Here is a 24055-nt window from a genome sequence, read left to right on the forward strand (position 1 = left end):
TAAAAAGGATACTGTTTGTTCTGCTACACATGTCACCCATTTGGAAGTGACAGTGTTAATAATGTTTCAGACTGTTCTGACACACTGCATTACCCCTCCCCCACAAGCTGCACTACCAGCTCCAGCCTAGACATTATCGGCAATACATTGCTTTGGTCTGCTGAGAAATCGTGTTGGGGGGAAATGGGTGGGTTTCCAGATCGGAGGGAGTGGTTAGAAACCCTGGAGAAGAAGGAAGCTCTTGAATATTAATTAGCAAAATTGTGCAATTGGAGGCTAAGCGAAGAGGCTGGAGAAGGGAGAGCGTGATACAGAGGAGCTTGGCATTTCAGGTTGCAGCATGGAGGAAAGGAGCTGAGAACAGATCTGGAAGGGGGAAGAGAAAGCACAGCATCTCCCTGCCCCTCCATTACACCCTAACTACCCTTTATTTCCTCCTGCTTACACCGAAGCCATTACCCATTCATATTGTATAACCTGATCACCCCTTCCTACCCTCTGTTCCATCATTATACCCCATCCCACCCCCACCCTTCATGCATCGCACTATACGTCCTTGATTATCCTGCACCTTCCCTGCGCACACTACACCTCCCCTCCTCACCTTTTCCTACACCTCATCTCTGCCCTCCGTGTCTCTGTGAGGGGCACAACATTGGCACTGCCTATCTCCCTTCTGCCTGGTTTAGTCTGGAGGACGGTCAGCACAGTGTAGACTGTAGCATGGATAGGTGAAACTGCTACCGGAGAGACCTCTGGCTCGGTAAGGTAAGAGTCTGGTCACCGATGTGAACCTTTAATAACATTTTGCTATTGGCATGATGCCAGTTTTCTTACAGATAGATCCTAAAGTGGTAGGAACTGGCTAACTTTATAATATATATAACATGTAGGTTTCAAGCTCGGTTATATACAAGAAGCCTGTACCCTATAGTTTCATGCTGGTCACAGGCAGCACTCATTCTGTAGCAGTATATAGTGTGCACACGGGTAAAACTGCATTGGTCATTGTGTTGGTTTCTGGCATTGCTACAGTGGCACAGACGTATACTGGTTTGGCTAACAACATGGTTACATTTGTGTTCATAACCAGCGTGGTTTATGTATCGTGGTCTCTTGCCCTTTGTTGTCAGTTGTATTTTTGTGGACTGCTGTCTGTGTATTGGTTACTAGCTGTTTGCTTAGAGTTTCATTGTATGTTGATGTGTAATTATTTCTGCTATCTGTCCTGCGTATACATTAGGTGTCTGGTTGCATGTTGGCTAGTGTACTGTACTAGGTTGGGAGTGGGGTAAGACTGTACATTCCTCACAAACTTGGTTATAAATCTGGTGACCATTGGTCACACACCTAGTGTAGTTATTGTTTGTTGTGTGCTAAAACGTCACCACTTTAAGGGAACATTGGAAAGATTGTGCTTCAAGAGTAAGGTGTGTTGGTCATTGCCAGAATGTCAAGAAATATAAGGTTTTGCTTGTATAGTTTACAGACTGAATGCAGATATTGGGGGTCTGATTGATATTGGCTTGATTGTCACATAGCAATGTGTTCCCCTTGTATTCTGGTCTTTTGCTTGGGGTAATGTTGTTATATTGTTCAACCATTGGTAAGGTATTTGTTGCATGTGTATTACATGTTGCATATGTCTGAATTTATTATGTTTTTTTTTTTTTTTTTGTTTTTTTTTTTTAAGGGAATTTGGTTGCAAGTTGGCTATAGGTGATTGTTCTGTTTATGAAATAAGATGTGTTTGATGGAATCTAAGTTGCAGCCTGGTGACAGGCCTCATTTATATTGGTTACAATGCAGGCGTAGACTCATTTTGTACTTTTTAAAGGGACATGCAACTCCACATTTTTTTGTTCATGATTCAGATTGTTTTAAAATTGCATGTTCTCATTTACAGTATCCTTTATTTTTGTGCTCTCTGTATCTTGTTGAAATGGAAAGACATAAGCTCAGGAGTGTGCATAATGTCTGGAGCACTATATGACAGCAATTTTGCAAGAACGTTATCCATTTCTAAGAGTACTGGATGGTGGCAGCGTTATTCCCTGCCATGTTTTGGTCCAGACATCTACTTAGGTATCTCTTCAACAGATACGATGGGAAGAAAGCAAATTTTATAATAAAAGTAAATTAGAAACTTAATTTTTTTTTATTATATGCTTTGTCTGAATCTCAAAATAAAATTTGAGGTTTCATATCCCTTTACATAAATCATGGAGAGAACTAATGCAAAATCTTTGGGATTTTGTTTTATAGACCTTGTACTACTTAGAGACATAAACATTTCTCAAGATAAAATTTGATGTGATAAGGATAGAGCAGGCAATTTTAAACAACTTTCACATTTACTTCCATTAACACAATGTCCACAGTGTTTTTATATTTACACTTTTTGAGTTACCAGCTCCTACTGAGCATGTGTAAGAATTCACAGAATATACGTATGTGCATTTGTGATTGGCTGATGGCTGTCACATGGTACAGGGGGAGTGGCAATAGACATAACTTTGAAACTTGTTAGAAAAAAATCTACTGCTCATTTAAAGTTCAGACTGAGTGCATTGCATTGTCTTGTTATCATGCATTTGTTAATTGTACAAAGCTACTGTATTTACTTGTCCTTTTAAAGTATTTTTTTTTTAATCAGTGCCCTGTTTTTAAAAATACTATTAAAAACAGGGGCACTTTCATTCATCAAAGTTTACATTTCCCTGTTTTTGTACAAATACCTTTTAATTCTGGAAGCCGCTCCAGCGCTTCCCCCCCCCCCCCCCCGCCAGTCGCAAGCCTCTTCATATGTCACCAATGGACTAATCCGGCTTCCTCCAATCACGGCTTCCCCCCCAGAGCAAACATTGCCTGAGGGGAAGCCATGACTGGAGGAAGCCGGATTTTCCATTGGTGACGTATGAAGAGGCTTGCGATGGATGGGGGACGTGCTGGAGCGGCTTCCAGAATAAAAAGTAAGTATTTATTTGTACAAAAACAAGGAAATGTAAACTGTGATGAATGAAAGTGCCCCTGTTTTTAATAGTATTTTTAAAAACGGCACTGATTCATCAAAGTTTACCTTCACTTTAAGATCAGGGCTTTCTGCTCTAAAAAAAAAGATTTTTTTTTATTTTTATAAAGATTTAATTGCATGTGCATTACACATGGTCATAAGATGTGTCAGGTTACATATTGTTCACACTTGGTTACATGATGGGTGTCAGCTGTCACATTGCACAATTGGGCTTTATGACAAGTGTATAGTTGCATGTTATTGCCATACCTGATCATACTGCCCTGGTCTGGATCTACAATAGTATAGATATGTTTACCTATATCTTAGAAATACTGGCTGTTAGTTCATTCATGGGTATGCACTTACTATTCCTTTTAAACGGATAGAACGTTCAAAATAGTAATCTGTGTGGGTTTTTCTAGTAAAAGTTTTTTATTACTGTTTTTCAGCAGCATATGCACATATGCTGTGAGGACTTGTGCACCAGTATTCAAACACCACTGAGTCTCAGCAGTGGCTTGTATGACCCAAATGAAGTCTCCACGGATGCAAATTCACGTCACTCCTATTGCGTTTTAGTCTATGATTATGGTTTCCATCTGAAATGTGTCAGCTAAGGAAATGCCATGATTGCTTTTGGACATTGGTTTTTTACTTTGTCTGTTCTTATACACTTTTTACCCACTAAGGGCTAGATTTATTAAGGGCTAGGAGAATTCTCCTTTATATTCTCCTCAGAGTTCTCTGCCGCTGACCCTTGGAAAATCACACCGGTGCGCCCTTTTTTAAAAAAAAATTGCACTCATTAATTTGTGCTGTTTGGAGGGTGAGCTGGACCGAATTATGATTAAGTTCTCCACGCAAAAAAAGGGACGTTCTCCTGATTTCTCATTTCAAACACGTGTGTTTGTTTGTTTGGTTTTTTTTGTTTGTTTGTTTGTTGTGCATTAATTTTGGTGTGGTACAACAATATATTTTTTACTTTAATTTTGTTATAATATTGACCCTTTATAATCACAACACATTCAAATTGTTAATATAATTTTTGTTCTTTGTGGGGCGATTTTACATTCTATATTTGGCATATGTATATAGCCAAATATAGACCTGCTAGAATCAAAAACTACTCCATCAGAAATAGATGTGAACATGACACGAGCTCAAAGGCAAAATTATTTCTAATGCTGTTCTCCACAGTACCTATGGGGAACTATAATGCACATAGTTGTAGGAGAACTTTGTGCTCTCCAAAGACACAAAAAAAAAAAAATGGTTATTGGGCATAATGCTAAGGCAGACTCTAGAAATGCGACTAAAACTAGCAAATTTAAAAGGACATGAAACCCACATTTTTTTCTTTCATGATTTTAAACAACTTTCTAGTTTACTTCTATTATCTAATTTGTTTTATTCTCTTGATATTCTTTGCTAAAAAGCATATCTAGATAGGCTCAGTAGCTGCTGATTGGTTCCTGCACATAGAAGCCTTGTGTGATTGGCTCACCCATGTGCATTGCTTTTTCTTCAACTAAGAATATCTAAATAATGAAGTAAAATAAATAATAGAAGTAAATTGTAATGTTTAAATTTGTATTCTCTATCTGAATAATGAAAATTTTAGTGTTTGTTGTCCCTTTAACCCTTTTTAAAAAGCACTGGTGCAACTTGACGAACAAAGTAAGAGGACTGTATAGTCGTACTTGCCCAATTTAAGGCACACTTTGCATTAATAAGTCAGAGTATTAAGTTGTATGTGGCTTTATAGGCGCAATTTTAGGAGAATTTGTTTGATAAATCCTGCTTCAAGCTGTGTTTTATTGTAATTGTGGTAAAAGGATATTTGTTTACTACAAGATTTGAAGCCAGTCTGGGATTTTTGTTTTTTGTTTTGTTTGTATAGTGGTAATACACATGACCGCCATTGGTGTTTTGAATGCTGATGTACAGGCCCTCACAGCATATGTGTATATGCCACCTAAAAGAGTAATAACTTTTACTGGAAGCATTTTTTGCTAATGTGTATATTGCAAAAGTCTTTATTTAAAATTGAAATGCACCCGTGCACATTTCAATTTTGAGCTTTCTATCCCTTTTAATGGGACTGTAAACCTACAAAATAATGTGTTCCAGAAGGAATGGTTGTAAATCGAAACCGTTGTAAATTGAAACCCAGTTTATAATGTAAGTCAATGGGAAGTGAGGGAGTTAGGTTCCAGGCCCCTCTCAAAATTGTCATAAGTAACACCTAATACATTATTTTTAAAGCTTTGAAATGAAGACTTTAAATACTAAACAACATTATAAACCTAATAAAATAATCACACAACACAGAATATATAATTAAACTAAGTTAACCCCTTAATGACCACAGCACTTTTCCATTTTCTGTCCGTTTGGGACCAAGGCTATTTTTACATTTTTGCGGTGTTTGTGTTTAGCTGTAATTTCCCTCTTACTCATTTACTGTACCCACACATATTATATACCGTTTTTCTCGCCATTAAATTAACTTTCTAAAAATACCATTATTTTCATCATATCTTATAATTTACTATAAAAAAAATTATAAAATATGAGGAAAAAATGGAAAAAAACACACTTTTTTTAACTTTGACCCCCAAAATCTGTTACACATCTACAACCACCAAAAAAAAACATGCTAAATAGTTTCTAAATTTTGTCCTGAGTTTAGAAATACCTAATATTTACATTTTCTTTGCTTTTTTTGAAAGCTATAGGGCCATAAATACAAGTAGCATTTTGCTATTTCCAAACTACTTTTTTTCAAAATTAGCGCTAGTTACATTGGAACACTAATATCTTTCAGGAATCCCTGAATATCAATTGACATGTATATATTTTTTTTTAGAAGACATCCCAAAGTATTAATCTAGGCCAATTTTGGTATATTTCATGCCACCATTTCACCGCCAAATGCGATCAAATACAAAATATCGTTCACTTTTTCACAAATTTTTTCACAAACTTTCGGTTTCTCACTGAAATTATTTACAAACAACTTGTGCAATTATGGCACAAATGGTTGTAAATGCTTCTCTGGGATCCCCTTTGTTCAGAAATAGCAGACATATATGGCTTTGGCATTGCTTTTTGGTAATTAGAAGGCCGCTAAATGCCGCTGCGCACCACACGTGTATTATGCCCAGCAGTGCAGGGGTTAATTAGGGAGCTTGTAGGGAGCTTGTATGGTTAATTTTAGCTTTAGTGTAGTGTAGTAGACAACCCAAAGTAATGATCTAGGCCCATTTTGGTATATTTCATGCCACCATTTCACCGCCAAATGCGATCAAATAAAAAAAAAACGTTAAATTTTTCACAATTTTAGGTTTCTCACTGAAATCATTTACAAACAGCTTGTGCAATTATGGCACAAATGGTTGTAAATGCTTTTCTGGGATCCCCTTTGTTCAGAAATAGCAGATATATATGACTTTGGCGTTGCTTTCTGGTAATTAGAAGGCCGCAAAATGCTGCTGCGCATCACACGTGTATTATGGCTAGCAGTGAAGGGGTTAATTAGGAAGTTTGTAGGGAGCTTGCAGGGTTAATTTTAGCTTTAGTGTAGAGATCAGCCTCCCACCTGACACATCAGACCCCCTGATCGCTCCCAAACAGCTCCCTTCCCTCCCCCACCCCACAATTGTCCCCGCCATCTTAAGTACTGGCAGAAAGTCTGCCAGTACTAAAATAAAAGCTTTTTGGGGGGTTTAGGTTTTTTTTTAAAAAAAAAAATAATAATTATTCTGCTGTATAGGACCCCCCTTAGCCTCCAACCTCCCTGATCCCCCCCAAAACAGCTTTGTAACCTTCCCTATCTGCCTTATTGGGGCCATCTTGGGTACTGGCAGCTGTCTGCCAGTACCCAGCTTACACAAAAAAGTGCTTTTTTTTCTTAGTTTTTTTTTTCCTGTAGTGTAGCTTCCCCAAACCCCCCCCCCCCCACAAACCCCAACCACCTCATTGATCGTTTTTTTATTATTATTTTAAACTGATTGCACCTTTTTCTGTAGTGTAGCGGTTCCCACCCGCTCCCTCCCCGTGCACGCGCCCGCCCCCGCCCTCCCGTGTGCGCGCCCCCGGGCATCCCCGCCCACGATCCCGCCCCCCTCCACATCTCCAGGGCCATCGATGGCCGCCACCCGCCTCCCGGTAATGCTCCCACCCACCAACGAAGGAAGCCACCGATCTCCGGTGCAGAGAGGGCCACAGAGTGGCTCTCTCTGCATCGGATGGCTTCAAAAGGTTATTGCAGGATGCCTCCATATCGAGGCATCACTGCAATAACTGGAAAGCAGCTGGAAGCAAACAGGATCGCTTCCAGCTGCTTTCCACACCGAGGACGTGCAGGGTACGTCCTCAGGCATTAACTGCCTTTTTTTTGAGGACGTACCCTGCACGTCCTCGGTCGTTAAGGGGTTAAATAAACAAAAACATAACACAACACAGACTTCACTTGCATTTTTCTGCAAACAGTTCTTTCTATGCATTCCAATCTGGACTGATTTATAGATGGGAAGATCTTGTTCCTTTGAAATCTGCTCGATAGCTCAGGTCTGGTTAAACTGATTAATTTCAGCTTGCATGGCTTTTCTGCAATACAAGCGGACAGCTCCACCTACTGGCTATTTTAATCAATGCACTGCTTCTCAATGCTTTTCAATAGCAGTCACATGACTGGGAAAAAAAGGTTGTTATTCTGAAACGGTGTAAAATGAACTGTTGTAAACGAGGGCCACCTGTGTGTGTATGCATGTACAGGTAGCCCTCAGTTTACGCCGGGGTTAGGTTCCAGAAGGAATGGTTGGAAATCGAAACCGTTGTAAATTGAAACCCAGTTTATAATGTAAGTCAATGGGACGTGAGGGAGTTAGATTCCAGGCCCCTCTCAAAATTGTCATAAGTAACACCTAATACATTATTTTTAAAGCTTTGAAATGAAGACTTTAAATTCTAAACAGCATTATAAACCTAATAAATAATCACACAACACAGAATATATAATTTAAACTAAGTTAAATGAACAAAAACATTTGCTAAAAAACATTATAAACCTAATAAAATAATCACACAACATAGACTTCACTTGCATGTGTGTGTGTATATATATATATATATTACAGAATTATATAACATTAGCTTAGTGGCAACTTTATAACTAAAAGGGTTTCAGAGATATTTTATAAAAAAAATAGCCTTTTCATGAACGCCGCTCCTGGCTCTACTGAGCGGGTCTTAATCTGCATAAGTGCATCAATGTCACGCTGTCTAGTCACAGCCGGCCCGATTGCGCCATTAAACTGAATGTAGCTCGCTTCCGCTACCAGACCAGAGCTGGAGCGAGCTACATTCAGTTTAATGGCACGATCGGGCCGGCTGTGACTAGACAGCATACCCACGATGTGCAGATTAAGACCCGCTCAGTAGAGCCAGAATCGGCGTTCGTGGAAAGGCAACTAATGTTATATAATTCTGCACTATGTGCAGAATTATATAACATATTTTGTAGGTTTACGATCCCTTTTAATGGTGCTATTCATGAATGGCTTCTCTGTATGTTCAGTGAGTCATGTTGGACTTTGACTACTGGTTTGGTTAAATGTCATGATCTGAAACTGGTTGGCACATGAAGTGTGTATGGCCAGATGAATGTGTGTAACACAGGGGTCAGTTTATACAGCATTTTTCACTGTATTGGATCACATACTTACTTTGTTTTTGGTGGGTGTCTTGTATATGTAGGTTGTCAATTTGATTATGCAATATTTGGTTTAGTTGTTCATTGCTGAAAATATTGTTTTATGTTAATCTTAATGTCAGTTGAACCATGTCTTGGTTGCAGTTCAGTAGTATTAATTGTGCAAGTCACTGACGATCAGTAGGGATGGGCAAATCTTCTGATAACTTAATTATAAACTACAAAGTTGACCACTGTTGTTTAGACTAAACAAATAATTCAGTATTCATTTTTATTAAATATAGGGCATGCAATTTTAAGCAACTTTGTAATTTACTTTGTTCTTTTTATCTTTTGTTGAAAAGCAGGACAGAATGCTCAGAACCTGGCCATTTCCTGAGCACTATATGGCAACAGTTTTGCAAGAATGTTATCCAAATGCAAGAGGACAGCATTATTTCCTGCCATGTAGTGTTACAGATGCCTACGTAGGTGGTTGACGAATATGTTAAAAAAAAAAAAAATTAGGAGCCAGACAGTTGGATTTATATATAGATATATGGATAATAACCCAAAAAGTTAGGAGCCAGGGGTAAAATTCTAGGAGCCAGTGGCTCCCAGGCTCCTGGGTTTGTCGAGCCCTGCTCTACAACACAGAATATCATTGGAACAAAGCAAATTTGATTATAAAAGTAAATTGGATTTTTTTTTAAATTGTATCCTTTGTCAAAATCACAAAATTAAAATGTTTGGGTTTAAAACCCCATTTAATTGTCATAAGAAAGGAGTTTGTTGTATACTTTCATTATTAATTGTGCTCCCTTTTTCCTGTATTTTACCTCTGAAAAATGTAGGGTTTCCAATTCTTAGAACTGGAAGTGAAGTGTACACTGCAGACTTCATAAGCCTAGCCCTGCTACATATCTGCAACAATGGTGATATCATACTTTATTATAATAGTTTTTGTTAACGAAAGCTCAATGGCTAGTTTTGTCTCCTCTAGTAATAAATCTGGATTTGCTTTTCCAAATAAGGCAAAAAGTCAGGAGAATTTGGCCTTTGAAAAACACCTCCAGCAAGCAAGCAAGGTGTTAATATATTAAGAAAATTGTCACACTGAACTGGCATGTTTATAGAAAAACTGTATAAGAATGACTTGCAATTTACAAGTTGTATATTTATTTAACATAGACCAGTTTTAGGTCCAGCAGATTTTAGAAGTCAAATTATGGTTTAGCAAGTGCTGGTAATTTTTTTTTTTTTTTTTCTGTTTTAGGTATCCAATTATTTGATAAAACTTTTTGGTATTCACCTATATATTTTTTTTTCTCTCACAAATAATCTAATTGTATACTCACTGTAGGTGCCATGTTTGCATGTATATTAGTCACAGGTTTGGTTATATATTGGGGTTTCATTTATACTGTACATTGGTTGGGTGTGTCAGTTTGTTTTAGTCACACGCTTGTATTTAAATGTGTCATTGTGTCTTGGTCATCATCTATCATGTGTTGGTGAGTCTACTGATCACAGTTAAAGTACTGTGACTTTGTTTCTTTAATGTGATTGCTAGTGGAGTGTGTTTGAAGGGCCTACAGTAGAATTTCATTATCAACAAATGTGTAAATGACAGTGCAATATCACTTTATTCTGAATTTCAATCATTATCCCACCAGCTGTGTCATGTGACAGCCAGCAAACTCGTATACGTATAGAATGTCCATTCTTGCACATACTCTCTGAAGCCCCAGTTCATACTGAGTGACTATTTATATATATATATATATATATATATAAAAAAAAAAAAAATAGCGCACTATTTGATAATCCAAAGTAGATTGAAAACTTGTTTAAAACTACATTTTAATTTTGACTTTGGTGTTCCTTTAAATTGTTTAACTTTATTTTGTCTTTTGAAATAGCGGCTTTTGCCTGCTGAAACTACAATCTATAAAATGAAAATACCAGTACAGCAGTACTAGTTACTAAATTTTGGTTTTCATTTATTCTAAGTGTTGCTTTTTGTGTATACAGTGAGATAGATCAGCCTATATTATTGGTTTGTGGTTTCAGTGACCAAAAACAGCTATTCATATACAAAAATAACCCTAAAGGAGAAATTTCCCACACATTTTAAAATCTGCAATATGTATAACCATTAAATTCAAACCAATTAAGTGGAAACCTTTTTATAGTACTTCATTCCTTAAAGGGACAGTATACTCCGAATTTCCACAGTCAAAATTACATGTGCAACATGTATTTAACCAATGTTTAATTCATCAAATGTTTAAATAACAGTTTTTCTTATCTATTTTCAACTTAAACTTGGACCACTTGTGTATTCACTGTCCGCCTCCATGACCGCCGCTTTTTTTCAATATATTGGAAGAATCCCAATTCATCCAATAATGTTGATATCGGTCGCGCTATGTACCTGCTATGCGAACGCGCGCACGATGACATCATCTGCTTCTGGGTTCCGCTATTCCTAGTTCTGCGCATGCCCAAAATCATAAGTTCACGTCAAGCGCTCGATGCTTCCAAGATTGCATATACTAGATTGAGGAGCGTGAGCGAGCAATAGTGGGAGGTTAAATGTGAGTCACATCATTTGCATGTGGGAAGTACAGAGTTGGTCTATACCTCCCACATTGGAGATGCCGTGGAGGGGTTGGAGAATGGACATAGAGTAACGGTTAGGCTGCAAAACTTATGATTTAATAAAACATGTCAATTTTATTTTTTGTCAAAATTAACAATGCGGTTAGATTATAAGGATATAGAAGACGTTAGCGTTAGCTTTTACATCCTCTGAGTTTACTGACCCTTTAAAGTTTCCCCCCCCCTCCCCTGATCTAAATCTCTTCACTCTCACAGACAGTAGTTGGATGGAGATTATATTCTATACCTAAATTTAAAATACTGACTGATTTACATAGTATGGATGATGATACTGCGGCAAAGGTTTGAACATTTCAAGAAAAATCTACATTCCTAAATGATGACAACGTTGGAATATCAGGTCCACATTCTCATGCCTATTCAAATTTTTGAGTTGGACTTCACTGTCCAATTTTGCCAAGCAAATTAAATTGAACAGTTAAAGAAATATACATTTAGAGATATTTGAATAATTTTAAAATAAACAATTAAATATTATTATTCTCAAATTCGAAAAATCTCATATTGAAGTGTTTTTAATTCTGCGGTTTTGTTTGTGATACTTGTAACGTGCAGCTGAATATTATGAAATTTGAGGTCATATTTGAACATTTTTCTAGTGTAATTCTCAACCTTTAGCACTGATGCATATGAATAAATGGTTCAACCTTTTTTATATTGAATTATTTATTGTCGGTAGAAAATGCAATAAAATTGCATAATCAAATGGTGCATAATAAAAACACAATGCAAAAGCACTTACTCTGAATTCTAAATGAGTAATAGATTAAAACCCAAATTTTTTATTTCATGATTCAGAGTATACAATTTTAGACAACTTACCAATTTACTTCTATTATAATCCTCCCCCCCCCCCCGTTTTCTTGTTATGCTTTGTTGAAAAGCATGAAGATCAGGAATGTGCACGTGTCTCCAGCGCTATATTATGGCAGCAGTTTTGGAACAATGTTATATATTAGCAAGAGCAATAGATGTCAGCACTATTTCCTGTCATGTAGTGATCCAGACTTGTGAAAGCTACCTATTTATTCAATCTTTTGGTATACTTTGTTAAAGGCGCAGCAAAGTACTATTGTGATCTATCTGAACATATCGAGTAAACCAATTACTATTATCCTATACAGCCGCCAATAAGCAGCTATCTCTGATTAGTACATTGGTGCATTTGACGCTACCTAGATATGCTTTTCAACTAAGGGTACCAACCAACAAATTAGGTAATAGACCTAAATTGGAAAGTTGTTTAAAATTGCATGCTCTGTCTGAATCATGAAAGAAAAAAAAATGGGGTTTTATGTCCCTTTAAGAGTGTTTAAACAAGTGGTATTTGATACAGCAAAAAATGTAAAGATTAATTGAATGTGGTGATTTGTTTGCGTGTTGACCGTATACATGGATCATTGTTACAGAGTTCATGTGTATTTTATAAACTTGGACTGCTGAATAATGTTTACTACCACTTACTGCACATAGGTCCAATACTCTGCTCTCCCTATTATAAAGGACTTTTGCGCCGTTAGGACGTTCCATGCCGTCTTGACAGCGATGGGCTTTCACGCCAAAGGGCGGCATGAAACGTACCACCTTTATAAGGCGTCCTGCAGCCTCCCTCTTGACAAACTCAAGATTGGACTGGGGACGTGCCTAGCAAAGTAGGCAGTACCCCATAAACCGATCCCGGCCTTGAAAGCACACAGTTGCGGGATTTAATTCTTGCAGCAAGTGTTTATATCGGAACTTTGTTCTGATGCTATACACTTGTCCTGGGCATTTGTGTAGAAATTGTGTCCTATGCTACAGATAGACAAAAAGCTAATTTTGCAACTTGCAACTACTGCATATTAAATGGTTGATTTAGGAAATTTGCAGCATTTCACAAACCTAGGTTACAGAATTAGCGCACAGTTTTTACACAAAATCAAAAACTGTTTAATGTCCCCTTCTTTTTTTTTTTTTTTTTAAGGGATATTAAAAAAACCTCCAAAAGAATTTTGTGATGCAGACAGAGCATACAATTTATAACGTTTCCAATTTATTGCTAATATTAAATTTGCTTTGTTCCGTGGTATTCTAGTAGGTTTTTGGAGCACTATACGGCAGGAAATAGTCATGCTAACTAGTTCTCAAACAGATGGATAACATTCTTGCAGAACTGCTGCCATATAGTGCTCCAAACCTATTCCAACCTATACTGAAAATTTCAAACCTCAAGTATTGGCAATAGAAAAGCTATGTAAACATAGCCAGCAAAATGTATTACACTTATTGGGGGGGGGGGTAGAAGAGATAAGTAAAGTATTAATTGTAAAGTATAAGACTTTGGTATACAGACCGATTTATAAGGTAAGGAAGTATTTGTGGGTATACATAGAAAGTGATAAGATCTGATTTCCCTGCAAGCTCTGACAATTTTTATGGGTTGTGGTTTTAAAGAACAAAAACTATTTCATATACAAAACATTAAAGGGAGCATACATTTAAAAAAATGTTTCCAATTTGCTTCGTTCCCATGATATTCTTTGTTGAAGAGATACCTAGGTAGGCATCTGCAGCACTAAATGGCAGGAAATAGTGCTGCCATCTAGTGCTCTTGCAAATGGATAACATTCTTGCTAAACTGCTGCCATAAAGTGCTTCAGAAATGGGTAGGTTCCTAAGCATACGTCCCTGCATTTTCAGCAAAAGATACCAAAAGAACGAAGAAAAATTGATAATAGAAGTAAATTAATAAGTTGTTTAAACTCAAATGTGCTATCTGAATGATGAAATAAATTTTGGGTTTTGTATACCTTTTTTTTTTTTTTAAGGTGAAACCAAATTTACATTGTACTGTCCCTTTTAAAGCGTGGGCCTAATTTTCACTTCTAGGCCACACCTGGAAACTACAAATACCTATGTTCAGAAATACTTTCATAATGGTTGATTTTAATTTGAAGTCTCTAAATCGAGGCTTGATAAATATGCTGGAAATCTAGGAGCCAGAAATGTTTGTTAATTTCAACATTTGCCGGGTTATTTCTAGGATGTGGGATTTTAAAGAATTTGTAGGAAGTTGCTTTGTATGAATCATAGATGAAAAAATGTTGTGTCATGTCCCTTTAATGTGCTTTTGGCCTTTCTATGGAGCGTGGGAGAAGCAACTCCAAAACAAGAAGTGTTTAATATCCTTTTAACGTAAAAGAGCTTACTTTCAATGTATGCCAGAATTTTGTAATCGTCACTACCTCCAGCATCTTCCAATATTCTCCAAACGTGAGCCCCTGGGCACACTCTGTGAAATTGATTCTCCGATTTTAAACCTTTCTATGACCTTGTTTTTAGCCATCTTCTCAATCTTCTGCAGCACAGTGTATTGATAAATTGGCAACATGTTATATAGAACAGTGTCGTCCAACCTAACACTTGCGGGGGGAGGGCCAGGTTCTTGTTTGACTCTGCTTCCCCAAGATTAATGGTATTACAAGCATAACTTGCTTATTTGCAGTATATGGATGCACAAAGGCAAGGCTCAAAAACCCTACGCAACAGTGTCACCACAAATTCTACCCATGCACTTAAAGTGATGGTAAATCCAAGCGTATAACAAGCACTAGGATTTACCATTACTAAAAATAAACATTAGCTTCAGTCATTTACTGAAAACAAAAGTGTTAATCTCACCTTATCTGTGCCGAAAGTATATTGCTAACTCAGCACCGCCCACTCTTCAATGAGGTGAAGTTTCCACCTCTAAACAAATAACCCATGCATGTCAACTAACAGTGTTCTGTATCCACGTACGGCTATTGGTTTAGCATTATCAATATACTTGCGGCACTGATAGGGTGAGAAATCCACATTTTTAGTAAATGATAACTGAAGCTAATGTTTCATTTTTAGTGATGGTAAATCCTAGCGTTTGTTATACGCTTGGATTTACCATCACTTTTTTTAAATTTGAGCCCAGAATTTTCCTACAATGTTGACTCTACATATAGAGCTGAAAAGGAGGTGAAACCATTTGATTTTGACCTTTTGCAATTTACTCCTTTTATCTTCAGGATCAAACATATATTTTTGGTATGTTTTGTGTTGGCAGTGATTAAGGGCCAGATTTACTAGAGCTGCAGGTGGGCAGGTTCGCAAATAGTGAGCCTGTCCACCTGCCATCACCACTTGACATTCTCGTGCTATGCTGCACCCTGCTCCAATTGTGCTAGAACAGGGAAATGTCAATCACCCTGAACGAGCGATTGCTGGGGTGATTTGATCTCGCCCCCTCTAAGATGACAGGGAGGAATTCTTAAATCTGTGTCAGCAGGCTCCACATAGCCAAAAAAGCTACATCTCTATAAATGTATTCATTAATCTGTGTGGTACAGTGTCACTGCCAGTTCACTATGCATTGCAGCAGACACACTGTTTAAAAAGCTGGTGCATGAAGCATATTTAGAAATGTTTCAAATGTGCACTGAAAACAGTGATCTATTTTACTGGGAACATTTTTGATAATATGTGTATGGCAAACCTGTTTTTATACAAAAAAATAAATACATTGATGTGAATTTCAGTTTTGACTGAAATGACCCTTTAAAGGAATATGAAACCCCAAATGTTTCTTTTACAATTTAGATAGAACTAAATTGGGAATATCACTACTATGGGGACTTTCTATTTATTTATATATAATGTTATGGGTAAAGTCCGAAATCCGGGTAATCCTAGGATTACATGGGTAAAGCTGACATTACCCAAGCGGTTCTGGGTAAAGCCCGAAGTAATGCAATTCCCCCCATCTACACTTTTTTTTCCCCACCCCAAGTGAACCCCCCTGGGCGGAAGAAAAAAAGATGGCAAAGATGTGTGAATTACAGTGCATCCTATATATATATTTGCTGCAGTGACTCAATGCACTCTGGGGAGATTTATCATGTTACATTGGGCTTTACCCGGGTAAAGCTAGGATTACACAGATATAAAAAGTCTACACACCCCTGTTAAAATGTCAGGTTTCTGTGATGTAAAAAAATGAGACAAAGATAAATTATTGCAGAACTTTTTCCACCTTTTAATGTGACCTATAAACTGTACAACTCCATTGCAAAACAAACTAAAATCTTTTAGGTGGAGGGAAGTAGAAATAAAAAAACTAAAATAATATGGTTGCATAAGTGTGCACTAATACTTTGTTGAAGCACCCTTTTTGAAGCACTCAGTCTTTTTGGGTATGAGTTTTTCAGCATGGCACATCTTGACTTGGCAAGATTTGCCCACTCGTCTTTGCAAACACACTCCAAATCTGTCAGATTGTGAGGGGGCATCTCTTGTGCACAGCCCACTTAAGATCACCCCACAGATTTTCGATTGGATTCAGGTCTGGGCGCTGATTGGGTCATTCCAAAACTTTAAACTTCTTCTGGTGAAGCCATTCATTTGTTGATTTGGATGTATGCTTTGGGTCGTTGTCATGCTGAAAGATGAAGTTCCTCTTCATGTTCAGCTTTCTAGCAGAAGCCTGAAGGTTTTGTGCCAATATTGTCTGGTATTTGGAACTGTTCATAATTCCCTCTACCTTGACTAAGGGCTAGATTTATCAAAGGCTAGGCGAACTCTGTATGTGCTTCGCCTGTAACTGCGCTCCAGCTCGCCTCCAGAGAAGCGCACATGTGCGCCTGAATTTATCATAAAAATAGAGGTAACTTTGTGCAGACGAGCTGGGGCGTAATAATGATAAATTTTGCCTGTCGGAAACGGCATTTACTCCCTATTTATCACAGTACATCCCTATAAATATTTACGCAGCCATGTTTTGATTAGTAAAAAAGTGTTTTTAAGTTAATATTTAGCTTATATTTATATTATATAATGTTTCTGTGCTGTTTTTTATATATGTTGATAATTTAAGATCGCAAAAAATAAATATATTAAAATATCGATATATATATCTGTTTGTACCCATATGCGCCAGTGGAAGCGCAAATTTCGGCAATAAGTCTCTTCTTGGTGCTGAGCCTTTGAAAAATTAGTTAAAAGAAGAAAGTACTGCATCACAAGATGTAAAAGCATGTATTATAATGGTGTTCGCCTCAGTCTGCATGGCGAAATATACAACACGCAATTGAAGCCGAAATTGCAGTTCCCTATCGGCGCAAAGCAATAATAAATAAGAAACTGGGCGTATTTGTAGGTCGGGCTGTTAAATTACGCCTATTACTAATGTAAATTGTAGCACTCGGGAGTGCGACTGTGCGCCTAGGCGAATGCACGCTGAGTGCAAAGAGATTTCTTTCAGATTTGCGCAATTATAGGCGCAGAGTGCTTTGATGAATATGACGATCAGTTTGTATGAGCTATTTTGGACGGAATTAAAGGAGAATAGCTTTTATAAATCTAGCCCTAAGGCCCATTTTCCAGCTGAAGAAAAACAGACCCAAAGCATGATGCTGCTACCAAAAGGCTTCACTGTGTGTATGGTGTGCTTTTGGTTATATGCAGTGTTGTTTTTGCGCCTAACATATCTTTTGGAATTATGGCCAAGAAGTTTAATCTTGGTTTCATTAGACCATAACATCTTTTCCCACATGCTTTTGGGAGACTTCAGATGTGTTTTTGCAAAATTTAGCTGAGCTTGGATGTTTTTTTTTTTTTTTTTTTAAGCAAAGGCTTCCGTCTTGCCACTCTACCCCATAGCCCAGACATATGAAGAATACGGGCGATTGTTGTCACTTGCACCACACAGCCAGTACTTGACAGATATTCCTGCAGCTCCTTTAATTGTGCTGTAGGCCTCTTGGTAGCCTCCCAGACCAGTTTTCTTCTCGTCTTTTCATCAATTGTGGAGGGACGTCCAGTTCTTGGTAATGTCACTGTTGCGCCATATTTTCTTCACTTGATGATGACTGTCTTCACTGTGTTCCATGGTATATCTAATGCCTTGGAAATTATTTTGTACCCTTCTCCTGACTGATACCCTTTAACAATGAGATCCCTCTGATGCTTTGGAAGCTCTCTGCGAACCATGGCTTTTGCTGTAGGTTGCGACTAAGAAAATGTCAGGAAAGACCTACTTGAACAGCTGAACTTTATTTGGGGTTAATCGGAGGCACTTTAAATGATGGCAGGTGTGTACTGACTCCTATGTAACATGATTTTGAATGCGATTGCTCAATTCTAAACACGGCTACATCCCCAGTTATAAAAGGGCGTTCGCACTTATGCAACCATATTTTAGTTTTTATTTTTACTTCCCTCCACCTAGAAGTTTCAGTTGATGACCACAACCTACCCTGGTCAGTAAGGCTTTTTTAGCCCGTAAAAGAGTGGGCATCACCGCCAGTGTCATGACCGCACTATTACAACCTCCCTCCCTCCCGCAGGCCTCCTTTTTATTGTGTGGTCTCACTGCTATCAAAAACGCAAGCCCTGTTGGCGCTCTACAAATAACCAATAATAATTAAAAGACCAGGGATTAAAGATGTTCATGTGATATTTTGCATTACACTTAGTATATGGGTAACATGTAAATTACAGTAAAAATTAATAAAGAACATTACACCTAAATATACATGTTATGGGGATTTTTTGTGTGTGTAATATCCCTTTAACCCCTTAACATCCACAACATACCCTGTAGGTCGCTGGTTGTTAACCCCTTAATGACCACAGCACTTTTCCATTTTCTGTCCGTTTGGGACCAGGGCTATTTTTACATTTCTGCTGTGTTTGTGTTTAGCTGTAATTTTCCCCTTACTCATTTAATGTACCCACACATATTATATACCGTTTTTCTCGCCAATAAATGGATTTTCAAAATATACCATGATTATCATCATATCTTATAATTTACTATAAAATTTTTTATAAAATATGAGGAAAAAATGGAAAAAAACACACTTTTTCTAACTTTGACCCAAAAAATCTGTTATACATCTACAACCACCAAAAAAAACATATGCTAAATAGTTTCTAAATTTTGTCCTGAGTTTAGAAATACCCAATGTTTACATGTTCTTTGCTTTTTTTGCAAGTTATAGGGCCATAAATACAAGTAGCACTTTGCTATTTCCAAACCACTTTTTTTCAAAATTAGCGCTAGTTACATTAGAACACTGATATCTTTCAGGAATCTCTGAATATCCATTGACATGTATATATTTTTTTTTAGTAGACATCCCAAAGTATTGATCTAGGCCCATTTTGGTATATTTCATGCCACCATTTCACCGCCAAATGCGATCAAATAAAAAAAATTGTTCACTTTTTCACAATTTTTTTCACAAACTTTAGGTTTCTCACTGAAATTATTTACAAAAAACGTATGCAATTATAGCATACATGGTTGTAAATGCTTCTCTGGGATCCCCTTTGTTCATAAATAGCAGACATATATGGCTTTGGTTTTGCTTTTTACTAATTAGAAGGCTGCTAAATGCGACTGGGCACCACACGTGTATTATGCCCAGCAGTGAATGGGTTAATTAGGGAGCTTCTAGGGTTAATTTTAGCTTTAGTGTAGTAGACAACCCCAAGTATTGATCTAGGCCCATTTTGGTATATTTCATGCCACCATTTCACCGCCAAATGCAATCAAATTAAAAAAAACGCTAAATTTTTCACAATTTTAGGTTTCTCACTGAAATTATTTACAAACAGCATGTGCAATTATGGCACAAATGGTTGTAAATGCTTCTCTGGGATCCCCTTTGTTCAGAAATAGCAGACATATATGACTTTGGCGTTGCTTTTTGGTAATTAGAAGGCCGCTAAGTGCTGCTGCGCATCACACGTGTATTATGGCTAGCAGTGAAGGGGTTAATTAGGTAGTTTGTAGGGAGCTTGCAACCCCCCACCCCCTGACTAATGTATTTTATATACAGAAATACTATTTTAAAACTTTTAATACATCTTTTTTTTTTTCTGTAGTGCAGCGGTTCCCGCCCGCCTCCGCCCTCCCGTGCACGCGCGTCCGTGCGTGCCCCCGATGACCCCCGCCCACGATCCCACCCCCCTACACATCATCAGGGCCATCGATGGCCGCCACCCGCCTTCCGAACCGGCTCCCACCCACCAACGAATTTAGCCGGTGATGTCAGGTGCAGAGAGGGCCACATAGTGGCTCTCTCTGCACCGGATTGCTAAAAAAGGTTATTGCAGGATGCCTCAATATCGAGGCATCACTGCAATAACCGGAAAGCAACTGGAAGCGAGCAGGATCGCTTCCAGCTGCTTTCCAGACCAAGGACGTACGCCACACGTCCTCGGTCATTAACTGTATTTTTTTTGAGGGCGTGTGGCGTACGTCCTTGGTCGTTAAGGGGTTAAGGAATTGTCTGCGCAGCAAGACCCATGCTATTTGACCCTCCTGCAGGCTTGCTAAAATAGCACTTGAAATTTTTTTTTTTTTTTTTAAATGACGTCGCTTGTTTGAAAATGATCCTCTTCCAAATTCTCTGAAAGTGTGCATCATACATGTTGAGCACAGTGTGTTTAGGAATATAGTCTGTATCTTGAGTATTAGAGGCATATGATGCGATGCATTTGTGTCTGTGTGGTAGAATCTGTCCTTTACAAGTGCACTTACGATTGCCATGTGAGCTAAAAGAGTTTGAAAAGGAAACCACATTATATTCAAAGAACAAGTGTAGGAGACTGCGAGAGTCTGCCAGTTTCCCCCCCTCACATGCTCACAGCTACAGCATGACACACAGAAACAGAATTACGCATCTGGAAGCATCTTTATCAATGTATCAGTCATATTCTGCTTATACCTCTTCATCTGTATTTACAGTATAGGTACAGGTCGGGCATCAGTTGTACCAATTCACGAATTACCATACTGTGACATTTTATATTTATAATTGGTGCTTGCTTGTGTGTTGGCACAGCATAAAATATATATACAGTATGAGTCCGGGTGACACCATTTAGAGAAAGTCTGTTTAAACTGGTGCTAATCTTCTAAAAACATTTAAAAAATGCTCTGACATGGATAGCAGTTGGTATTCTGACAGTAGCCCAGGGCAGCATTGCATGTAGTGTGCCAACACTATGTTTATGTGCTACTTTGTGCAGGTATTGCTAAGGTTTGTCAACCATGGTACATATAAGATGCCACTGGGTACACAACAGTATGTGTCATCTCACCCATCCACCACTTAAAGGGACAGTATACACTCATTTTCATATAACTGCATGTAATAGACACTACTATAAAGAATAAGATGCACAGATACTGATATAAAAATCCAGTATAAAACTGTTTAAAAACTTACCTAGAAGCTGTCAGTTTGGCTCTGTTGAAAAGGTAGCTGGAAAGCCCACTGCAAGTGGGAAATAAGACACTACCCCCCCGCCCCCTTCTTTTGCATATGAAAAGACCCTTTACACAAACAGGAGTAAGCTGGAGAAGGTAGCTGACGGTATTCTCATAAAACTTTGGGGCTTGGTTAGGAGTCTGAAAATCAGAGCAATGTTATTTAAAAATAAGCAAAACTATACATTTATTTTAAAAAAAAAAAACCTTTATGGGCTATATAAATAGTCTACAAAACATTTATGCAAAGAAAAAATGAGTGTATAATGTCCCTTTAATGATGTCTATGCAACACTGGCTCATGTAAGTAGCAATGCCAGTTTGTAAGTAAATGCATAAAAAAATGACAATGCAAAAGCATTTAATTTTGAAATGACTGGTACATTTTTTTTAATTGTATTATTTTCTGACGGTTGTTGTTGTTATTTAGGTCTATTTTCCTTCCCAGTGCATCATGTGACAGCTATCAGCCAATCAGAAAATGAATATTTTATATCTTGTGTGCATTCTTGCACATGCTCAGTAGGAGCTGGTTCCTCAGAGAATGTGCATATTAAAGATTGTGCACATTTTAGATAATGGAAGTCAATTGGAAAGTTGTTTTTCAAATTGTCTGACTCGTGAATTTATCAGGACCATGAAAATTAAATTTTGAATTTAGTGTTCCTTTTTTTTAAAAAAAAACAAAAAAAAAAAAACACATTTCTTTTGCATGCATTTCTTTTTACTATAGAATTAATGCTTTCTAATGCATAAATAATAATATTTTTTTTATTTAAAGCAACATCCCTTTGTTTTTTTTTTTTGCTAAATTACTTGAAAGTGATGCAGCATAACTGTAAAAAGCTAACTATCACATGAACATCTCTTTAAAAAAAAAAAAAAAAAAATTACCTCAATTACTTCGGCTCACAATAGTAAGTGTTCTGTAAACGGTTATCCTTCAGCTACTGTCGGCTGCATGTTGGGGGAAAAATCATCCAATCAGCTTCACCAGTACTTGGGTCACACTTTGCTTTATGGTGATTTTTTTTTGAGATTTCAGTAAAATTTCACATCATTTCATAGTAAACTTCCTTAAAGAGAAGGTCAATTTTGATGAATTAGTGCCCGGTTTTTAATAATCCTTTTTAAAAACAAGGGCACTTTAAAAATTCATCAAAATTTATAGAAATGACGAATCCGGCTTCCTCCAATCATGGGTTCCCCCCGGGGGACTCCTGGCCTGATGCAACACCGTGATTGGAGGAAGCCGGATTCGTCATTTTGGATCCTTAAAGACGGCTTGCGACGGGCGGAGGAAGTGCTGGCGCGGCTGCCAGGATTAAAAGGTGTTGTTTTCTTTTAAAAAAAAAAAAAGTGAAATGTCAATTTTGATGAATTAAAGTGCCCTTGTTTTTTTAATAGGATTCTTAAAAACCGGGCACTAATTCATCAAAATTGACCTTCACTTTAAACTGAGGAGGGGAATAAATAAAGGGCTGCACATGCCAGATGCCAGATCTTCCTTTTTTACATAGAGATGCTTAGGTGATATTTTTCTGTCCGCCTTTTACAGCTATGCTGCATCACTTTCAAGTGCTTTAACATTTGGGTATTATGTCCCTTTAATCTTTCAGTAATGTGTTTTTGTCTTATTTGTGGTCTAAGCATTTAGGTTTGCTTATAATCTTGTTCTTTTGCCTTAGGCATTTTGTTTGAGACTTTCTCCCAATCCTATGAATTCTAGAATTTTTTTTTTTTTATCTGGTTCCTCCTGGTTTTTATCTGAATGTTAATTGATAATTGTTTCTTTGAGCATTTTTAATCTAAGAAATGTAAAGGAAGCTTTTCTACAGACGACATAAAAGATCAGTAGTAAAATGGTCTTTATATGCTAAAGCATTTTCTTATTGGGCAATGGGGTTAAACAGACAAAGTCTGCTCCGGTTCTGTAATGCATTAATCGCGCAGAGCTGAACTGTGTGTATTTTTGGTTTTAGTAAAAAAAAATCAGAGCTCCCAATTTTCCCTTTATGAGTGGGGAAGTCTCTATTTCTGAGCTTTGTCCCACTGTTGATCTGAGACAACCATATGTTCCTATTTGTAGAATTTCCCTTAGAACCGCACGTGCAATGACCACTCCAGGCGCGCCCGCTATCCATCCATGACTCCCACCTCTTTCTGATACTGCCCTGCCCACAAAGTGTTGACAGCCCCCTCAGCCTGTTAAGTCCCTAATACCTAACCACAAACATTGGGAGATATGTAATTCTGTGGCTGAGATCTACAGTATTTTTTATTTTAATATCAAGTCTGTATTTTAGTTTAACATCCCTTTTTATAAAGCTATTTAAACATATCTTTATGAAAGAATTGTGTATGTAAA

General features: G+C 37.5%; 1 protein-coding gene across 1 annotated transcript in view; it reads left to right on the top strand.

Annotated features, from left to right (window-relative positions):
• Window positions 1-262: 262 nt before the first annotated feature.
• The window catches only part of ZMIZ2 (zinc finger MIZ-type containing 2), a gene marked incomplete in the record, with an annotated part of 136043 nt that continues 112250 nt past the window's right edge, over window positions 263-24055 (top strand). The window contains 1 exon segment of the mRNA XM_053718146.1: window positions 263-768.

Source organism: Bombina bombina, chromosome 6, assembly GCF_027579735.1.
Source record: "Bombina bombina isolate aBomBom1 chromosome 6, aBomBom1.pri, whole genome shotgun sequence".
Classification (NCBI taxonomy): Eukaryota; Metazoa; Chordata; class Amphibia; order Anura; family Bombinatoridae; genus Bombina; species Bombina bombina.